The 22,097-nt window shown below is 36.2% G+C and overlaps 1 long non-coding RNA gene and 1 pseudogene across 1 annotated transcript in view; both read left to right on the forward strand.

Moving 5' to 3' along the window:
- Positions 1-648: 648 nt before the first annotated feature.
- Positions 649-22,097, forward strand: part of LOC138806641 (uncharacterized) — a 40,795-nt gene continuing 19,346 nt past the window's right edge. The window contains exon 1 of the long non-coding RNA XR_011365943.1: positions 649-892. This is a non-coding gene — a long non-coding RNA (uncharacterized lncRNA). The remainder of the gene's footprint in view (positions 893-22,097) is intronic.
- Positions 18,219-18,318, forward strand: LOC138806649 (U6 spliceosomal RNA; annotated as a pseudogene).

Genomic DNA, 22,097 nt, shown 5'->3' on the forward strand with positions numbered 1-22,097 from the left:
AAGTTTCTTAGGATCTCCTTCCATTTTGAGGTGGCTGGACCAGGATTCCAACTGTGGGCTATAGCTCCCACCACTTAAACCCGAGGATAGGGAACTTATCAGTCTGTCCAAGAACACCAGTAAGACCAATGATTAGGCAGGCACCAGTGGCCCTCAACAGTCTTCCTTGATACTTACAAGGCTGTGATGGGTGGCTCATGGTCGAAGTCACCCTAAGCAGGAAAGTCCAACTTCAGTGCCAACAAAGCCAGAATCCCTGTGGCTCCAGTGTGGAAGGCCAGCCTTGAGCAAAAGCAGCTCACAGACTTTGCCCATATCCTCAGTTCATGGTCTGGGACTGGGAACAAACAGCCATACACAATGATCTGTGCAGCCATGCAGCTAAAGCAGGTCACGCTCTTGTCTCCAACTGAATTGGACATTGTTCCCTGGGAAAAGAGCTGGGGGAGCTGCTATCTTCTTGACTCCGCACATGCTGTTTGCATCACAGGATTCTGGCCACACCCCCATTCTTTCATTGTTCTTTCTGACCAATGAGATACAAGAATGGCGGCCACGCCCACATTCCATGCTGCCTGGTAGCACCAGGATTCCCTCTGTTAGTTTATAACACTACCAGCAGTTGAGGAAGGTATAGATGGTTGAGTGGTGAGAAGACACTCAAGGCGACTGGAATATAGAAGGAAATTGAGATGCCTGCCTAGTCCCCAGCCCCCTCCCCGCCTTCCCAAGGTTCAGAATTTCAAACCAGGCAATGGCACCCTGCCAGGCTGTGTAAAGCCCCAACTTGGTCAATGGCCTTGGTTCTCTGAGGACATGTGTCTGCAATGCCACTGCCATTCCCGCTTGCCCCACCTGGAGCAGCCTCAAGCAACTTCTCCCAGGAGCACATGTGAGTGGCTGCCCCCAAACCACCCCTACCCTGGGTCAGACACCCCTCTGAGGGCACCAAGACCCACTACTTGTTTCCTCTCCCTGGCTCTGAGAAGCCACCTTTCTGATTTGGGCATTTCTGAAACAGAGCCTCTATATGCTCTGGCTGGGCTGGATTGATGTCCTCCTATCTGTGACAGGTATGCTCCACCGGGCCCGGTCATCTGTAGTTGGGGTGGTAGACATGTAGCAACATGCACAGTCATCGATTTAGATGGATTATCTCAAACATTTAGTCCACAGCAGCCGAGTTTTTTTTAATTGTGAAAATACTATCCAGAGGGGTTAAAATTACATGGGCAAGATATGAGAACATATTTTATCAAGCATTGTAGCCTCCTCCTTTGTTTTCCCTTCCCATCCCATCCTCCCCCTCCCCCTACCAGAGTTGTCAAGTTCATTTTCTACATACCACTTCTACGTCTCATTGTTGCAATGGGTCCAATTTTAATCCCTATTTCAACGATTTGTTTTTTCCCTTCCCCTCCATAAATTATAACAACATCAAATACAGTGAAAGCATGGATTATACGGTGGGGGAGGGATATAAAAAGCAACAAATAAATAAATCTTATGAATGTACTAGAAACAATCGTATGAAAGAAAAAAATTGAATAGATATCTTAGGGTTCTTTTCACTAACATGTATTTATCTGAACTTTTATGCTTGACTCAGATATATACTAGTTATTGCAAATAAGGGAAAACATGGGACCTATGTTTCTGTGGTTCTGGCTTACTTCACTTAATATAATTTTTTCCAAGTCTTTCCATTTCCTAACAAATAGAGCAATGTCATTCATTCTGATGGAGGCATAGAATTCCATTGTGTATATATAACCCAATTTTTTGATCCATTCATCTACTGAAGGGCATCTGGGTTGCTTCCATATCTTAGCTATGGTAAAAAAAGGCTGCAATAAACATAGTTGTGCTGGATGCTTTAGTGTGGTCTTCTTTGTAAACCTTTGGGTAAATGCCCAAAAGTGGGATTGCTGGATCATAGGGGAGCTCTATGTTGAGTGCTTTGAGGAACCTCCATAGAGCTTTCAAAAGAGGTTGAACAAATTTACACTCTCACCAACAATGAAGTAAGGTTCCCTTCTGTCCACATCCCCTCCAGAATCTGTTATCAGAGTTCTTCAGTATAGCCATTCTAACTGGGGTGTGGTGGTATCTCGATGTTGTTTTGATTTGCATTTCTTTTATGGCTAGAGATGTTGAGCATTTCTTCATTTGTCTATTGGCCATCCTTCTTTCCTCTTCAGAGAAGTTTCTCTGTAAGGCTTTAGCCTTATTTATTGGGCAGTTGTTTCTTTGAGGATTTGTTGTTGGGGGATTCAATTTTTTGAGTTTCAAGTATATTTTAGATATGAGACCCTTGTCTCTAGTATGGCTAGTGAAGAGTTTCTCCTAATCCATGGGCTTTATATTGATCTTGCTAGCTATGTCCTTTGCCATGCAGAAGCTCTGCAACTTCGTGCAATCCCATTTGTCCAACCTTTCTTTGATTTCTTGTGTTTCTGGGTCTCTATTAAAAAAAATTCAACCTGGGCCAAGGATACCTAGGATTTCTCCTATTCCATCCTGCAGTGTTTTCAGAGTGTCTGCTTTGACTACGAGGTTTTTGATCCATTTGGAGTTGATTCTGGTGCAGGGTGATATATACGGATCTAGCTTTAGTTTTCTATAAGTAGTTAACCAATTTTGCCAGCACCCTTTACTGAAGAGGCTGTCTTTCTTCCAGTCTATTATTTTAGCTCCCTTATTGAAGGGTAGTTGGCTATATGTCTGTAGGTTCATTTCTGGGTTTTCAATTCTATTCCATTGGTCCTGAGGTCTGTTCTTATGCCATTACCAAGCTGTTTTGATTACAATTGCTTTGTAGTAGAGTTTGAAATTTGGTATGATATTCCTCCAGCACAGTTTTTTCTGTTGAGGATTGCTTTGCTATTCGCGGTCTTTTATTATCCTCTATGAATTATTGAATTGCCTCTTCTATTTCCTTGAAGAATGAGGTTGGAATATTGATAGGTATCGCACTGAATTTGTAGAGAGCCTTGGGAAGGATTGCAATTTTCACAATGTTTATCTTTCCAATCCATGAGCATGGGATTTTTTGCCACTTTTTAAGATCTCTTTTGATTTCCTTTTTCAGGTTTTTAAAATTTTCATCATAGAGTTCCTTCACTTCTTTGGTTAATTCCCAGGTATTTTATTTTTTGTGGGGATATTACGAATGTAGATGCTTTCCTAATTTCAGCCACACTTTTCTCATTGTTGGTATACAGAAAAGCCATTGATTTTGAGGGGTTAATTTTATACCCTGATACTTTGCCAAAGATTTGAATCAGCTTGAGTAATTTGGGAGTGGAGTCTCTTGGATTCTTTAAATACAATATCATGACATCTGCAAAGAGGGAGAGTTTCACTTCTTCTTTCCCTATTTGGATCCCCTTTAGGTTTGCATCTTGTCTTATTCCTGTAGCTAGGCATTCTAATACTAGATTGAAGAGAAGTGGCGAGACTGGACCTTCTTGTCTCGTTCCTGAGTTAAGAGGAAATGGCTTTAGTTTTTCACCATTAAGTATAATGCTGGCTGTAGGTTTGTCATATATAGTCTTTATTGCATTGAGGAAAGTTCCATGGATTCCTAATTTTTCCAGAACCATCATCATAAAGGGGCGTTGGATCTTGTCAAATGCTTTTCCTGCATCTATTGAGATAACCAGGTGGTTGTTATCTTTGCTCCTGTTGATGTGTTGAATTATATTAACTGATTTGGGTATATTGATCCAGCTTTGCATCCCTGAAATGAATCCTGTTTGATCAGTGTGTAGAATTTTTTGGATGAATTGTTGAATTTGATTGGCCAACATTTTGTTGAAAAGTTTTGCATCAATGTTCATCAAATAAATGGGTCTATAGTTATCTTTCTGTGATGTGTCCCTGCCTGGTTTGGGCATGAGGGTTATTATGGCTTCATAGAATGAGTTCAGCAGTGAACTTTCTCTTTCAATTTCATTGAAGATTTGGAGGAGTATTGGTGTGAGCTGTGTTTTCAAGGGCTTATAGAATTATGCTGTAAAGCCACCTGATCCTGGGCTTTTCTTAGATGGAAGGTTTGTTATTGATGTTTCTATTTCAATGCTTGATATGGGCCTGTTAAGATGGTATAACTCATCTTGGTTTAGTTTTGGCATGTCAATATTTGCTAGGAAAAGGTCCATTTCTGCCAAGTTCTCAAACTTATTAGCATAAAGTTTTGAGAAGTATTCCCTTATAATGTTCTGAATCTTGGTTGTTTCTGTGGTGATGTTTCCATTCTCATCTCTGAGTTTATTTGGGTGTGTTCTCTTCTTTTTCTTATAAGATTTGCTAAGACTCTGTCAATTTTGTTAATTTTTTGGAAGTAACAAATCTTTGTTTTGTTGATTCTTTCTATGATTTTTTTTGGATTCTAATTCATTTAATTCTGATTTAATTTTAATTATTTCTTACCATCTACTGGATTGGGGATCATCTTGCTGCTCTTTTTCAAGGAGACTCAGATGTCTCATTAAATGGATGGTTTCAGATCTCTCCAATTCGTTGATGTATAAACTCACAGCTATAAACTTGCCTGTGAGTACTGCCTTTGGTGTGTCCCAAAGGAGCTGGTAATTTGTGTGTCCATCAACATTTGAATTTCTTTTCTAATCTCTTCAATGACCCACTCGTGATTCAGCAGTGTGTTGTTACATTGTGTTACAGGATTTTCTCTGGTGGCTTTTCCTTTTATGTTTTAATTTTTTTCCCTTGTGGCCTGAGAGAATGCAAGGTATTTCTTCAATGTTTCTGAAAAGAGATAAAATTATGAGAGGAAGAAAAAAATTAATAGAAAAAAATTAAAGTAAAAAATTAAAAATTAATAAAAAACTTTTAGTAAAAAATTTGTAAAAGGTACAAAAAAAGAGTTCTTTGATTTTTTTTTGTGGGGGATGGGAAGATCCTGTATCTCCCTTGTGTTCTTAACCTGTCTCTTGTTGGAGACTCTGGTCTATTTGTGCTTGATTTTCCTGTGGTTTAATGGTTTCTTAAGTCAGTTTGAGCAGGCAGAAAAATCACAGCAGACGATTCTTGACCACAGGTGAAGGTCTGGGTAGGTTCGTAACAATCAGACCTCATTCTCCTCACAGGACAGTTGTGAGGAAACAAGGGATTTATACAGAGGGATCTCTGGAGCATGGCTAGGAACAGAGGGAGTAGTCTTCAGATAAGGTTCTCGGCAATTCTCTGAGGAAATGACAGGAAGATAGCCAGAAAGGGCTCAGGTGGGGCCTGTTATTAATTGTGCAACAGATGTGGGATTATGAAACAAAACATGGCTCTCTCTCATCATTACCCTATCCCCATGAGGAAGAGGATCCTTCACTGTGTTGAGTTTTGCAACTGGAGATACCAAGGCAGAGAGAAGCCAGGTAACCTACTTATGACTTCAACTTCAGAGGAAGCTCTGCCTGACTTTGCTAAAATGCTCCCTAGGACAATGGGTGCTATTCAGTCCGCTTCTTGTGGTATGAAGTCCACTTCTTGTCAGTCGTGGGGCTAGAACTCTAGGCATGGGCGATGTTCCCAAAAGCCTCAGCAAAAGGCTAGTGTTCAACCACTTGAGCCCACAACACTACTTTTGATTTTCTGGTGGTTCTTTGGAGATGAAAGTCTCACAGACGTTCCTGCCTGGGCTGGTTATGAACCATGATCCTCATATCTCAGCGTCCTGTGTAGTTAGGATTAGAATTCTGAGCCACTGGCACCAGACTTAATTGTAATTCTGACTTTTTTCTCTCTCTCTTTCACAAGAACTGGTCAAATGGGTGCTGGAGGAGGGGGCCCAGCATCGCCATGTGGCTGGAACCCAAGTTTGGCTGTGGGTCAGGAGCTGTCTCCTCAGCTTGTTGAAACAGCTCCATGAGATAAGCCCTTCTGTTACCTGGATAGACGGTAACAGTTATTCATTGTCCATCCAGCCTTACTAGACTTATTGTATTGTATTGCTTTCTACATCATTTTCTAGCACCTGGCCAAAAATATGATATATAGTTACAGAATGAAAATGAAATGCCATCTTAAGAAAGTTATTTAGGGCTCCGGGAATGTGGCTTCATGGTACGGTGTTTGCCTAGCATCCATGAAACCCTGGGTTCAATTCCTATGTAACACACACACACACACAAAACCCTGGAAGTGGTGCTGTGCCTCAAATGATAGAGAGCTAGCATTGAGCAAGAAAAAAAAAAGGTCAGGAAAATTCCCTACCCCTGAGTTTATGCCCCTCTACTGGCAAAAAGAACAAAAACAAATCAAATCAAAAGAAAACAAAAACATTCAGTTAGTAAATGCAAAATAAATAACCCACACTTGGAATATATAATTTCTCCTTCCATACTGACCCCTGACAACAGTTCCTAATTCATGTACTTTACTTATATGCGGATACTGTGTTGAAAAAAGTCTTGTTCATTAAGTCACAGCAATTAATGCCAGAGATGTGCTTAGATGTCAGGTAACGTTTAATTCTGGAAATTCAACCACTCCAGGATTTGTGTCGTAACTGCTAATCACAAAGGGAATAGTAGGCTATGTGTGATTTTGAAATCTTTTTGGACAGTTATGGCACCAAAAATGCAGAGGTTAATTAATAGTTGGGAAAGAAAATAAGGAATAATTCCAGATAGAAGGAATAAATGATAGTAATTAAGGTATACCAGAAAATGTTCTTGAGAACCATTTTTGGTTATTGTAGAACTAGTTGTCAGCTAGGCTGTTCCTCATTGCCTTTAACATTCTACATCTCTTAGGCTAGCTCTTAATCTCTGTGTGATAAATGTATCTCCTTCTAAGCTATTCTTTCATACCTTATCTCCTTTGCTTTCTAAAAATCTTATTCTTTCTATATTTCTCTATGAACATTTCCTGATACTAAATACACCTATACAGATGGCAGAGGATGCTCATGTAAGGGTCCCATAGCTCATCAGTCATTAATGTAACAAAATGGAAAGGAGGACATATTTATTGCTACTTCAATTTTTCTGAAATGCTGCAATATCATTTGGTTAAAATTTCCATTCTTTGTCTACACAGTGTCATTCAGTGCACATAAATGCAAATATGAGCCAGGTGCTGGTGGTTTACTCCTGTAATCCTAGCTACTCAGGAGGTTGAGACCAGAGGATTGTGGTTCAAAGCCAGCCTGGTCAGGAAAGTCCACGAGACCCTAACCTTCAATTAACCACCAGAAACCCAGAGGTGGTGCTCTAGCTTAGCACCCAGGATCAGAGTTCAAGCCCCACAACCAACAAAAAAGGTGAAATATGACTTTAAGTTTCCCCAAAAGGAATGGCAAGTTCAATAATCCTCCCAAACAAAAAAATTCCAAAATGATTCAGTGCACCAACTTTTGCTGAGTAATGTTATGGATTCTTTTCTGGGCATATGCTCTAAAAACAAATCATTTAACTAGGGATACAGGTGGACCCATTTCAACAATGAGATGTACAAGTCGTTATGTCGAAAAACGAACTTTACAACGTTGGTGTGGGGGAGGATCCGGTATGGGGAGGGGGGAATATGGGAAGGGATGGGAAAGGGAAACGAAGAGGAGGCAACAATGATTGATAAGAAATGTACTCGTTATCTTGCCCATGTAATTGTAACTCCTCTGTACCTTATGCTCACAATAATAAAGAAAGAAAAAATTGTAAAATATTAGCTTTACAATAAACTTCATCTAATATTTCTCGTTTGAAAAGAGAAGTCTATACAGTTGATGTCACTTAGCTTTCTTACTATCTTAGTTTAAAGCCAAACCTGGCAGGAGCATCTGTCAAACTCTTATTTGTAATTACACAGCAAAAAGCCAGAATTGGAGTTTTGGTACAAGCAGTAGAGTACTAGCTCTGGGGGTAGGTGAGCAGGAAAGAAAACTGTTCAGGGACAGGGTTCAGCCTCTGGGTTCAAGCCCCAGAACCAACACAAGCTAAACACAAAAGCAAACAAAAAAACAGATATTTCATTGGACCCTCCTTAAAGGAGTATTGGTCTGAGAAATGGCTCCTTTTGCTGATCATAGGCACTGGATGCTTTTTTGGAATCCTTATTGCTCTGGAGAACTCAGGACCAAACTAAAGTAATTGATAACTGACTTCTGCAACAAAAGAATCATCTCGGGGTGAAATATCCATCCAAAAAACACTATAAAACATCCATGTCTTTGTTTCATTGCAGTAGAATTTTTTTTGGGGGTCCAGTCTTGGGCCTGAACTCTGGGCCTGGGCACTTTACCTCAGCTCTTCAACTCAAGGCTAGCGCTCTACTACTTGAGCCACAGCACCACTTCTGGCTTATTTTTGCTTATGTGGTGCTGAGGAACCTAACCCAGGGCCTCAGGCATGCAAGGCAAGTGCACTACCACAGAGCCAACTTCCCAGTCCCTGAAGAAGAACATATTTAAAACAACGTTATTTCTTTTTGTTCTATGCTGGCCAGCAAATGGCACATTATATCTTTTTGTAATACTCTCAACTAGAAGTTTACAGAAAAATTATATATAAGTCAAAACACACTAGAAAAAGTCAGGGACAGAGTTTCCTTCAAGCCTTCGGATTCTCTTCTTTTACAGTATAAAGGAAAGCACAAGTTAACTTGAACTTTGTCAATATTCTATGTTCCATTCCTCTACTGGGATCAGTTTCCATATCCAGTAACAGTTACTTCCAGGAACAATCTATGGTGCTGCTTGAGGTATAATGAATGATTTCCGGCTTCACCGAAATAACACAAGAACACATTGGACCTGATGTAACACGTATTTCAGAGACAACTTAGTAAAGAGAAAATATGAAATTTATATTTCTTATAAATACATTATTCATGAGTATATTGAATTCAAAATTTGTAAATTCTCTGTAAATTAAGGCGAATTTTAAAGAGGAAGAAGGGTCCTAGATCATTTTTTTGTGAGTATATATGCTGCACATTATTTCCCAAGTGTACATGAATTTGTTAACTCGTGTTAACTATAGCCATAATAAGAGAAAGGGAAATTCTGTGTTTAAGTATAAGGGTTCAATACACTATAGAAGACTCTACAAATAAGACCACATTGAAATAATAAAGCCAAGTCCAGTATGTAGATTTATGAGAGTGATATAGAGAAAGCATTACTCCTACGTGGAACCCGAAGTATGAGGCCACTCCCTTCCTAATCACGCTTGCTAATGACACAACTTTGTAGAAATTAGAATGGAAGAATAATTCTGTTTCCAATGCAAGTCAGATATAAGAGCATGGATTTAATAAGGAAAAAATTCCATCTTGAGAGAGCAGGGATTATACTAGCCATCAACTGATGGATAAGATCACATTTTTTCTTTCCTTTACTTATATATTTTTTGTTGGTGGTGGTCTTGGCACTTGAATTCTGGGCCTGGGCACTGTCCCTCTGCTATTCTGCTCAAGGCTAATGCTCTACCACTTTAGCCACAGTGCGGCTTCCAGTTTTCTTGCAGTAAATTGGAGAAAAGAGTCTCCTGGACTTTCCTACCTGGGCTGCCTTTGAACCCCAATCCTCAGATCTCATCACCACCCAGCTTAGGATCACATTTCTAACAGTGTACATTCAACATATGTAATGTGTATGTTCATCTATCATTATATGAATTCTTGAGTTAAAAATCTGGGCTACAGCTTAGACTTTACACTCACAAAAATGTTTGTAGCTTAAAAGTTGTTTCTACTGGATAAATTAAACCTAAGTATGTAAAGGAGTCTGGGAAGTTCAGATTGCATCCAGCCTGGGCAGAACAGTGTTTGAGACACTATCTATAATTAACCAGCCAAAAGCTAGATTGGAAGAATGGCTCAGGTGATGGAATAACAGTCATGAGCAAGAATGATGAATAAGAGCTTGAGGCTTTTGCATACATACATATAAACATAAACACACTTATATGTGCACACACATATACACAAATGAAGCAACTCTCAGAATATGTAGAAAAGTTAGAAAACAATAGAAAGTATGTCCTGAGTGAGACTAGAATCATGTGGTAATTTTTAAAATTAGAAAATCCTAAAGTGAACTTTCTTCAAAAAAGTTTGAGAATATTACATAAGTAGGGACCAGAGATAGTAAGAGAGTCAAGTAATCAATATTAAAGGGATAGGATCCATGGAGGAATGAATCAGAGACCAGGCAGGTGCATTTGAAAATGTTCATACCCTGTGTCAAATGTTAGAACATCTTTGAAAATAGTGCATGAACAGTCTGAGAAGTCTAGTGGATAATATCACTGGATAAGTTCAGAATTGATAGTCTGTATCTAGATTAAATAAACCAAGAAGGGGCTGGGAAGGTGGCTCAGTGGTAGAGTGCTTGCCTTGCATGCATGAAGCCCTGGGTTTGATTCCTCAGCATCACATAAGCAAAAAGAAAAAAGCCAGAAGTGGCTCTGTGGCTCAAGTGTTAGAGCACTAGCCTTGAGCTGAAGAGCTGAGGGACAGCATCCAGGCCCAAAGTTCAGGACCCATTACCGGACCCAAAAATAAATAAATAAACAAACAAACAGATAAAGAAATAAACCAAGAAACTATGGTGGGGCAATGTGATACAAGCCTTGAATTCTAGCACTCAAACTGACAGGAGATTAGAGACTGGAATTACTACTGATAACTTCGCTGGACCAGGTAGTATAATTTTGTCTTAATAAAACAAACCAAACAAGAAAGGAATACACAGTTGGAAATTTGGGCTAATTTTTTCATTATGTTTTGAGAAGCCAAGTTTTCTATTGAAATACAACTGGTATATAATCCTCAGTTGTGTTTTATTTTATTTTTTATTTTTTTAACTCTTTTTTAATTTTTTTTTTTTTGGTTCAGGTTTTGGGGCCTGAACTCTGGGCCTGGGCACTGTCCCTCATCTCTTCAGGTCAAGGCTAGTGCTCTACCACTTGAGCCACAGCGCCACTTTCAGCTTTTTTTCCTTTTTGCTTATGTTGTGCTGAGGAATTGAACCCAGGGCCTCATGCATTTGAGGCAAGTGCTCTACCACTAAGCCACCTTCCCAGCCCCTCCTCAGTTGTGTTTTAAATGCGCTCTTCATTACAGAACATTCCTAGATGCAAAGTGGTTCATGATTCCCATCCAAAATTTGAAAAAGTACGTAATCATCATTCTGTTAGATTCCAAGGAAAGGATGAAGGATTCCAAAGCTTAAGCCTGGAGGAATAGCAAAGATCACCTAATGTAGGTCTTTATAGATCTTGCTAAATTGGAGTTTAGACTTCAAAAAATACTTTGGTTTCATTTGTAATTTCATATTCTATAGGATACTACAAAATTCTTTTTAGGTAGAGGGTTTAATTGACAATTTTTCAGATGTTTCTTGCATTCTATTTACCTAGCATATTGTTTCAAGCGAGTTATAATTAGAACTCAGTTAATAGATAATTCTAACTGTTAATGTAGAAAATGATAATGTGAATAATTTAGACAGAGTTGCCAAGAAATTGATGATATTAATTTATAAATTTAGAAAAAGCAATTTTTGAGGCTTTAATATAACATGGTATGAATAGAATAATTGTGTGACCTCTTCTTTCTTCTACCTGTATGTAACACAGGAAGCAATTTCCTTAATTACGTGCCTCTGTATACAGTGAGAAAAATGCTAGGATTTGGGTTTGTTTTTATTTTTGTTTTTGTTTTATTGCTTTGTCATAGGGCTTGAACTCTGGACCTGGACACTGTCTCTGAGCCTGTTAAGCTCAAGGCTTGTGCCCTACCACTTCAACCTCAGTACCACTTGTGTCTGGCTTTTGCTGAGAAGTTTATTGGAGATAAAAATCTAGGGAACCTTCCTGCCTGGGTGGGCTTTCAACTGTAATCTTCCAATCTTAGCATCCTGAATATCTATGATAGTAAAAAAAGTATAAATATAAATAATATTTGCAAGAATACCAGTGGAGGAAAAATGATGCAACCCAGTACGTTGTGGTGTTCTTTCCAGAACACGGAGGGCATCACATTAGCAAGGTGTAATATTTTTCCCAATAGAGATAAGCTATTTGTGATGTGAATTAAGGGAATTTTGAGGTGCACCCTACAAGTTGGAAACTGTTGGTCTAGGATGACTTTAGGTCATAAATTTTGGGATTGATGGTCATAGAAATAATAGCTTAATCTGATAAACAATTGCTTACTCTTGAAGAATTAATTATAACCGGTGCTTCATACTTTTATCCTATACCAGAATGTGGCTATTTTTCTGTTCACTTCTCAATCTGTAACACCCCACTGGAAAATGCATCTATTGCAGAATTACATAAAATGCAAACAGGTACTATTTTGAATCTCTCAGGTATGGAATGTTGAGAATTTGAAAGTGAGTAGTTATTAGTCATAGGAATTTTGAAGAACACACATATTCTGTCCTCTTAACAACTTATTTACTTTTAAAAGTTATGGGTTTCCATAGAATTAAATGGTTTTCGGTTTTAGTATGAGAAAGTACTAATTTATTCTTTTCTGAAAATATTGGCAAGTATATTGTGAATAAATTATCTAGTTGGATAACATTCAAGTTGATGGCCCTCTGATAAAGAAGGGGTAATTAATTCAAATTATATGGCAATAGTACTGAATTTTTAAAAAGTTACTACATAAAGAATAATATTTACTATACCAATACAGTGAAATTTTATTTCATGCAGGCTATTTTTTAAATTTAATTTTAATGTGAAAGTGATGTGCAGTGGGTTAGCAATGGTAAGGCAGTGAATACATAACTTTTCAAACTTGTTATGCCCTCTCTCATTTTTTCTCACGTTTTTCCTTCATACCCAAACCCCTCACACGTTGTAATGTACATTTCCAACATATTGTCTCCTGAGTATTGCTATTGCATTGGTTTGCTTTTTGTCCTTTATCTCGCCATTTTGTTGTTTCTCTTCCCTTCCCTAATTAAGGTAAATGTATACACAATACACAGGGTACCAAATTCAAACACAGTAGGAGTTATACCATAGGGGAAAAACCCAAGGAAAATAGAAATCACATAGTACATTAAAAACAACAACTGCAAATAAATATCTCTTTCCATATCTTGGAGTTCATTTTGCTCAGCATCAGCTTATACCTTCATATATATGCGTAACAAAACCACTGGAAAATAATAGTTTCATGGATACTATATCATGAAAACAACATGTTAACTGCTTTTGATGATAAACGTGGAATTAGGATTGGTAAATTTGAGATTCTGATAAAGGAATTCCAAAAGAGTTTTAAAATTATGGCAGGTAAATTTTAATTGTTCTAACTTTTAACTTAGCCTATTAAGAAAATTTAAAATTTCCTGGGAAAATAGGCTTTCATGCAAAGAAATCCATGGAGACTTAGCTAAGAGGGAGCAATGTGGATAAGGTGGCTCATTTTCACAGTAAACAAACAAACCTCTCAAACCTTGCTGTAAATCCTGTATAGGTTCCCATGAGAATTGTCCTTACCCAGGAAATATACTCTTACTGTGTGAAAAAAGGTTGTATTGGAATTTAAATTCAAAGTTTTTTTTTTTTAAATAAGACATCAAAATTTGAGAATTGACCTTTGATTACTAAACAGTAATTCTCTTAAAAAGATTATTTGGGTCAAAATATTTAGGGAGAAAGTGTCCTGCACAATGAAAGAACATATTGAGTTTACACTTCTCTGTTTTAATACTTTCCACAATGTCTTTGCACGTGAAACACTGAAACACAGAAAAAAATCTGATTGGATACTTCAATGATTTCACATTTCTAAGTAGCTCAAAAATATAATATCCTTATTAACATGAGATAGTGAAAACTTCTCTTATTACATAAGCCCAAAAGTTTGGGGATCAGAAAAGAATCGAGCAAATAGAAAAGGTAAGAAAACACGTCATTAGAAGCCCTAGCTAAGCGTTTTGGTTTCAGCACTGGAGGGGGCCAAAACTATTTTATATAGTGATATAGATTGTGTTAATCTTTTTGCTACCTAAAGTGATTTTACAGAGCTTATTTGGCTCAGTATAATGCAGAACAAATTGAATCAAGACATGAAAATAAATTCCACCTCCAAATAAAAGAGTTTTCAAAGAGAAACCATGAAGATGTAGCAGTGGGGGAAGCCTTATAGTGCTTCAGCTTCACTAGAATTGAAGCCAAGAACCTGTGATTAATTGGAAATCAGGCAAGAGCTAAGAAGAGGACATAGAAGTAGGACATAGAAGTATTGTCCTTTGTAACAGACAATATCATCCAAGGAATTGGTGATTTAACTCTATTCTTCTCCATACATCTTGTTGAGCAAATACAAGACCAAGAGGAAAATAACCTATTGAAATAATTTTGCAAAGAATAACTTCACTGTTCCTGATATTGTATCTAAAGAGATTCTTAAGAAAGAAGATAAAAGTTTTAAGAGAGAAGATAAAAGTGGAGTATTCTTAGGTTTCCTCTAAGCATCTTGTTAGCAAAATATCTTTGAGGTTAGAAGTGATTGAACCAAAAAGTGGTGGAATACTTATTTTTGTGGGCACTTTAGACACAGAAGTTTTCAAGGTTAAAAAAAAAGAAAAAAATTATAGCTAAATATTTGTGATTATATTTTCTTGGACTGGATTTTTGTAGACAAAGTTTTGCATTAGCGTTGGTCCTCATTAACACAGTTGTTGGATTTTCGTGGCAACCAAATGAAAAGGGGAAGTTTAATGGACTCGCTTGAACAAGTAAACAGCATGATAGAAAATAATGGCAAATAATATTTAATGAATTATTTTGAACAATTACTTTGTGAGAACAAAGAAGAAAAGATATAATTCAAAATCACTTGACTTTATTAAAAGTATGAAAATGGAGTAGTGAGGAGATTGAGAGAAAACAGAGAGGACTGTTTTCTCTCCAGTGGAGAAATAGGTTCTTGATCTTGTTTCTTCCATTCTGTCTTCACAAGCTATCAAGTGTGACTCAGGACTGGAGTATCCAGTTCAGACAAAGAGCACTCGCAGAAGAAAATATTTGCAGAAGATATAGGTGATTTATAACCTTAGACAATCTTTCTAAATCTGGTCAAAATTCTCCCCTACCCCAAAATGCCCTCTTTGAACAGATTGTTTGCTTTTCCAAAGACTGCCCTTCATTAACTGCTTAAAATTTTGAGAGGTCATGTTCATACTCTCTAGAGATTGCTGTTTGGTTGTCATTATTGTGTGTTTTTGTTTGTTGTTTTTTTAACTGAATTTCAAAAGGTTGTGCAAGTGTTTTACAATTAAATATGTCCATCTAATTGTCTAATTCTCCTGGATCAGAGTCACTCCTTCTATCAATGTCAACCAACTCTTTTTCCAAGATTGAGTTCAGATTTAGCACTTCCTTCATTACATATGTACATTGAGTATTCTAGCTGTACTTGCCCCTTGTTCCATTTTTCATTCATTCTATTTCTTTACTATTGTTCCTCTCTGGTTTCAATTTCCTGATAGTCATTCTGTTAAACTGCCTGTTAATACTTTGAAACATTTATATACATTCCATGGATTTTCTCTCCCACATATACTTGAACTGATTTCAGCTTATATTTCCATAATTCATTCATCTGCAATAACAATTTGCAAGACTGGATATGTGAAGCACTTAGACATGATTTTATTCTAGTTCATTTGGAAGATTAATCTTTAGTCAACAAGAAAATTTAAAAATGGCTTAGAATTTATTTATAACTACCAGTTTTTATAAATTGCTTTGTAAAATGGTGTATGATTATTTTATTTTACATAGGATAATTTTTTCTACTACCTATAAGTTTTGGAAAAAGAAGAAAACTAAAATTTACTACTTAGAGGAATATGACACAAATAAAAGACAGATTTTATTTTGTCACATCTCTCATCAGTACCGATATTCAAAACTTAAAGTCATATTTCTTACTATGTTAGACAGATAGGGAAAATATAAAACAACACATGATAAGGCAACTATTAGTGACTTTTTAAAATGTACCTTCTTATGTGATAAAATTTACTTTATTAGCTAATATTTGGGTTTGAAATATGGGAGGCTGATATATTTAACACATTTCTGGAAGGCACCTACTGAACAACACAAATGGTGGGGAGTACTATTTCTACACTTGGATGAATGGTTGAACTTGTTTGCTATTGGTGCTGAGTACGTAAATCAACTCTATTGTAACTAGCTCCCTACACTTGAAATCCTTGTAATATCACTATCATCTACTTGTCAAGTGCTATTTTGGCAAATGTGATTTTAAGTAGTTTATTTGAAAGTGAATATACTTTCAGGAGATTAAATATAGGTTATCTTTGGTTTGAGAATGACAACATTTTTTTATACTACAGAACCTCATTTTACTGAAGTACCAGTGTTTTGAAGCACTAAGGATCTTCTCAATTAATGTTTTTCTAAATTATATTTGACCTCTAAATCAGGTATTCCTAGCCTTGGTAGGCCACTTATGGATCTATCATTACAAAAACTATTTTTTGGCTTCACTAAAATCTTTCATTAATCATTAGGAGAGGGGTATTAAAAATAATCTTGTTCATTTGTAATTTTGTTGACTCATATGGGCTGATCATCTGTAAATTGAAAGTTTGAATTATAGTACTTTCTCTCAGATTTTGTGATCTCATCTTTCATTTTAACTTGCCTTGCAGTTCACAATTGAATTCTGCTAAATCTTGTAAGCAACTGGGGTCCTGAAATATTATAGGAAATGAGAAATTGAGATGTCTTCAATTATTTTCTGTTGGCATGTTGCATGGGCCTATGTTGGAAGTCTTGCCCTTGTTATCTGATGATACAGATAACTAGGAACTGGTATCCTCGGATCCGTGGATACTTCAGAAGAATAATAGCTTTTAGACATCATATCAGCAAAATTTGGGTATAATCAGTAAGAATGCTTCAGAAATATGGAGAAAAACACTTTGGGACCAGCGAGTTAAAACAATAAACAGAGCATCAGAGTAAAATCCATTATAGATTAGCAGAAAACAATACTGTTATTTTACCATGTGAATTCAGAAGATAACGAACACATAGAACGTATCACAAGTTTATACCGAAGATATTGCATTGATACTTTTTATATTATAATATATATCCTAAATCTAATTATTTATATTCCATTCTATTTATCGGAATAAGTTTCAATATATTTGTCAAATTATCAATTCTAGTAATATTTACTGTGTGAAATTTAAAATCAGCACATACTTTATATTTATAAATATAAAATTTATAAGTATATATAATATAAAAATTGTTTTGCATTGTTGTGTTGTGGTTAGGGAATCAAAGGCAACTCTGTTTCAAAGTATTCTTCCATTATCTCTACCTCAGTGTTTGGTAGAGTTAGACTTAAAGCTTTACCATTTGTAGATTTACAGCCTAGAGGCAAGAGGAAACAATGTGATTAAAACATTACCAATTTAAGGCCTAATATCGAGGAGAAACATATGGACTTTTCCAGGAGCTATGGAAATATTTGGTGATAGAGTGTCAGTAGTGTAAGTTCCTGCCTGGTTGGATGATAGACAGGCCAGGACAGTAGGTAATCATGAATATGAAAATTATTTCACCTTCTTGGCTTTAGCTACTTTTGAAATGATAAGTATAATAAACAATTATATTTTGATAAAATACCTTCTATTCTGAACAATTCTGTCTGAACTGTTCATCTCTCTATGATCCCTTGTAACTAAGATTAGTTTTGTTCCAGTAAGACAATCTATGCTGTCAGGGTAAGATATTCTGGTTTGTCTGTTCCTACAAGGAAGAAGGGTAAAGGTTCAGGTAGACATTTGTCCCAGCAAGACCTTATTTGGGAAATTTTATGCTGCAGAAGTTTAGAAGTAGCTCTCAAGCAAGGCTTACTTTGAATCCATTAGCTCTACAAAGCTAACTCAGTTGATAAATAAGTACTTGAAAAGCCATCACCTTTGGACTTAGCTTTAAAGGCTTCAAAGTATGATCAAATTTAAAATGAAAACGACAAAATAGTCATTGACAAAAAAATTGTAAATATGAGCAATCGGCCAAATGATATAAGCTTTTCCACTATACACAGAATTTTAGAGAAATAAGATCAATCACATTTTAAGGAACAATAAGTGTTCCTTGTTACAAATAGGCAACCATGGATATATGCCTGTGTAAAGATTGCATCATTAAGTACTTAAATTTATAGGGTACTTCATGCTTCAGCAGCAGGTCTACCCAAATTACAATAATACAGAGATTAACATGGCACTTGCACAAGGAGTATATGAAAATTTGTGAAGTATTCTATGTTTTTCATTCTTCTGATGCAAGAAATATAAAAACAGTTATTAAAAAGTTGATTACAAAAATACAAGTGTAACAATACATGTAATTCATAGAATTAAAGGTTAGTTTGACATCAGTGTATTAAATCTTCACCTTAGAAAGGCCTTTACATAGCATAACCTTTACAAAACTGAAATTACATAACATTGTCATGTTATCACAAAGAAATAAAATAATATAAGGACCTAGGAAAAAAAGGAATCTTAAACTTCTTCTATATGGAATGCAATCTGAAAGGACACATTTATTAATGAAACTATACATTATATAAAAATGTAGAATTCAAAGTATTATATCTAGGAGCGAATGAAATAGATTATGGATATTGTACAAACATAGATATACTTTTTTCACAAAAGCACCATTTCAACAGATAAGTTAAAATTATTTCTGATTAAAAAAATCACAAACTCTGCAGAAATCATTATAGATGTATACAAAAAACTCTTGAATGCATTTTGACATCAGAGTCAGGCAATTCACTTGGAAGAATACCATGGAATCCATGAATTTTTAAAGTAAGATATTGCTGTTGCTTTTTATTGTGAAAAAATTCGTAGGGCCACAAAGGATGGACTGGCATTTTTGAAATTTAAGAAACTTAACCAAACCATTACGACTCATGCGAAAAATTTGTACAACCTTCCACAACTTCAAAGAGGTAGTGATACATACTTATCCTTTTGGCAATATTAAATGCAGTTTCTTCCAAGCTGTTCTTCAAACCTGGTTTGATATAATGGTTCAACAGAGTATCTTTTCGATTTCTATTCCCAGCAGCAACATGCAAGGAGGACAAGAGGCCTTTAATTTGGGGATTGGCATCTGCCACTCTGGTATTATTCCACATATAAGCACTGTGCTGGGGTGTCAGCCATTCAGAGTTATTGCATGAATATCTGCCTTGAGCTACCAACTCATGGACAATGTCTAAATGTCCACTCTAGGCTTCCATATGAAGAGGGGTATACTCATCCTCATCCCTAGTATTCATCTGGGTGGCCTTTTTGGAAAGTAGTCTTCACACCATAGTAAGCAGATTAATTTCGGCATCCCAAAGAAGAAATTTGCTTGGATCCTACTTCATTTTTTTCTTGAAATTGATACCATTCCTCACTTTTTCATCTTGTTCCTTGTCTGAACATGAGCACCCTTGGTGTCTTCATGTGCAGCTTATTCTAGGAATGAGAAAATAGGATACAATGCCTTCTTTGTAAATGATTTGGGAAATATCATGTTATAGTGTAAGAGAACTCACTATTCAACATATGGGCTTTAAGAGCTTTCTAGTAGCTTTCTAATGTTGGTATCCAACATTAGAAAAAATGTATAATGCAGTAGTAAAATAGAAGTCCTTGGTATGACTACCTAAATTTTTGCTTTTTTAAAGACACTTGTTTTCATCTAAAAATAGGCCTGTCTATTGCCTTCAAGTGATTTTGATGATTGAAGATGCTTAATGAGAAGTCAAAATGTATTAGTAGTCCTTTACTACCAATTAAATTTCACTTTTTCTTCTTGGAAAATATAATGATCAAAGCAATAGTTCAGAATCAGCAAGCAATAGTTGAGAATCATGCTTCAAGTGCAAGTGAATCACCAGTAAGTAATCCTCGATTCCATTTTCCACAAAGTTTTGTCACAGATACAATCTGCCTGCCTTCTGTAGCTGTTTTCCTAGCCTGGACCTATTCCTTCATTGTACAGGAAAAGTGTGATTCAGCTGATTTCAGTCAGATCTGTTAGTAGAATTATCAAGTATTTAGATTCTTTTTTTAAATTAGTTGTGGGGCCTGAACTCGGCCTGGGCACTCTCCTTTAGCTCTTCAAATCAAGGCAAGAGCTGTACAACTTGAGCCACAGAACCACTTCTGGATTTTTCTGTTTATGTGGTGCTGTTCTGGGAAATGACAGAGCAGAAAGTGAAATGATGAAACTAAAAATATAAAAGCAAAATAAATTAGGATAATTATGGAGCAACCATATTGTCTATGAGAACCATGAAAGAGAAAGAGGAAAAGAGATACATATGTGAAATGACATAGCTAGCCACAAAATCCATGCATCTAATCAATTTACAGAGCAAACAATTTTTTTATTTTTTAAAAGAGATGGAAATAGAATTTATGTATTTACTTGAAATTAGTAAATACATTTTTAGTCGCCTACGTAATGAGACATAGCTTTGACTAAATTACAGGCAAGAATCTTAATCCTTGGGCTGGGAAGGTGGCTTAGTGGTAGAGTGCTTGTCTTGCAGCTTACTACAGTGTGGAGAGTACTTTCCAAAAAGGCCACTTATATGAATACTAGGGATGAGGATGAGTATACCCCTCTTCATCGCGAAGCCTAGAGTGGACACCTAGACATTGCCCATGAGTTGGTATCTCAAGGCAGATATTCATGCAATAACTGTGAATGGCTGGACACCGCTGCACAGTGCTTATATGTGGAACATATTGCAATAGCACACACACACACACACACATGCACGCACATATACACACACAACATCAGATTTCTTCTTAAGTATTTTTTGTGTATGGTCTTAAGAAGAAATTTACATTACTAATTTGAATTTCTGACAGGACAATATCATCACTGTACATCTTGCTTCTATGTTCTCAGTTTTAAATTACTATCTAAGTATGTGCATTACATATGTACAGGAAAAATTAAGAGCCACACGGGTGACTCAGGTCTTTAATCCTACCTAATCAGAAAGACGAAATCTGATGACTGTGCTTTGAAACCAGACAAAAAAGTCCATTAGATTCTGGTTTGAAAGTAACCAGCAAAAGCTAGAAATGGAGCTGTAGTATAAGCAGTAAAATGCTAGCATTGAGAAAACTAAAACAAAAACATAACAAATTCTGGGACAGAGCCAAGCCTTGAGTTCAAGCTCCAGTATTGGCACCAAACTAATGAATGATGAATAAATGAATGAACTAAAAATAAATTAAGTGGTCACATGTGGAGAGACAGGTAAAATGTAACAACCGTGGTGATTAGAATATGTATTATTTTGTAATAAGTCAAATTATCATTTTTCCTAATCACTAATATTTTAATTGAACTTTTATGTACAATAAACCCTGAATTTGGCATTCATGTATATGTGTGTGTACATGTGCGCACATGTGTGTGTGTGTGTTTGTGTGTGTGTGTGTGTGTGTGTGTGCGGTTGCAATGTTGCTTGCCAATGTGGACAGAGTGAGGCTGAATAGAGCTATGTTGCAATATTGTTATTTATCACTCTTCTGTCCTGTCATTTCAGTGGAACCACCCTTCTGTACATTTTATTTGTCAAATAATAACATCATCATAATCAAAGCATTTACACCATTAAGTTAGATAAAAGAGATCACTTTCAACTCTTAGTATATGCTAGGAAAGAAGATACACATATAATTAGGTAGTAAGTTATTGCTGTAAGATGACTGTCAGTACAAAATATGTATTTCACCTCTTAAATGAGATATAATTTTAAGATATACTCATAATTTTGACCAACTTGACCAAATAGGTATTACTGTCTGGTTATTCCTGTGGAACTCAAGGTGGATAAACTCTTTCCGGATTTCTGCTGAAAATAACTTTCTTTGTAAGATTGTATCTATTCACACTAAGATAATAAACCCCTTATTTTTTAGGTTTGAATATCCCATCATATTGACTGAAAATCAGTATTGTGGATATGTTTATTAGATATACATTGCAAAAACAAACAAAAAGCATGTGTCACCT

The sequence above is a fragment of the Dipodomys merriami genome, unplaced genomic scaffold (assembly GCF_024711535.1).
Source record: "Dipodomys merriami isolate MVZ:Mamm:240054 unplaced genomic scaffold, mDipMer1.0.p SCAF_402, whole genome shotgun sequence".
NCBI lineage: Eukaryota > Metazoa > Chordata > Mammalia > Rodentia > Heteromyidae > Dipodomys > Dipodomys merriami.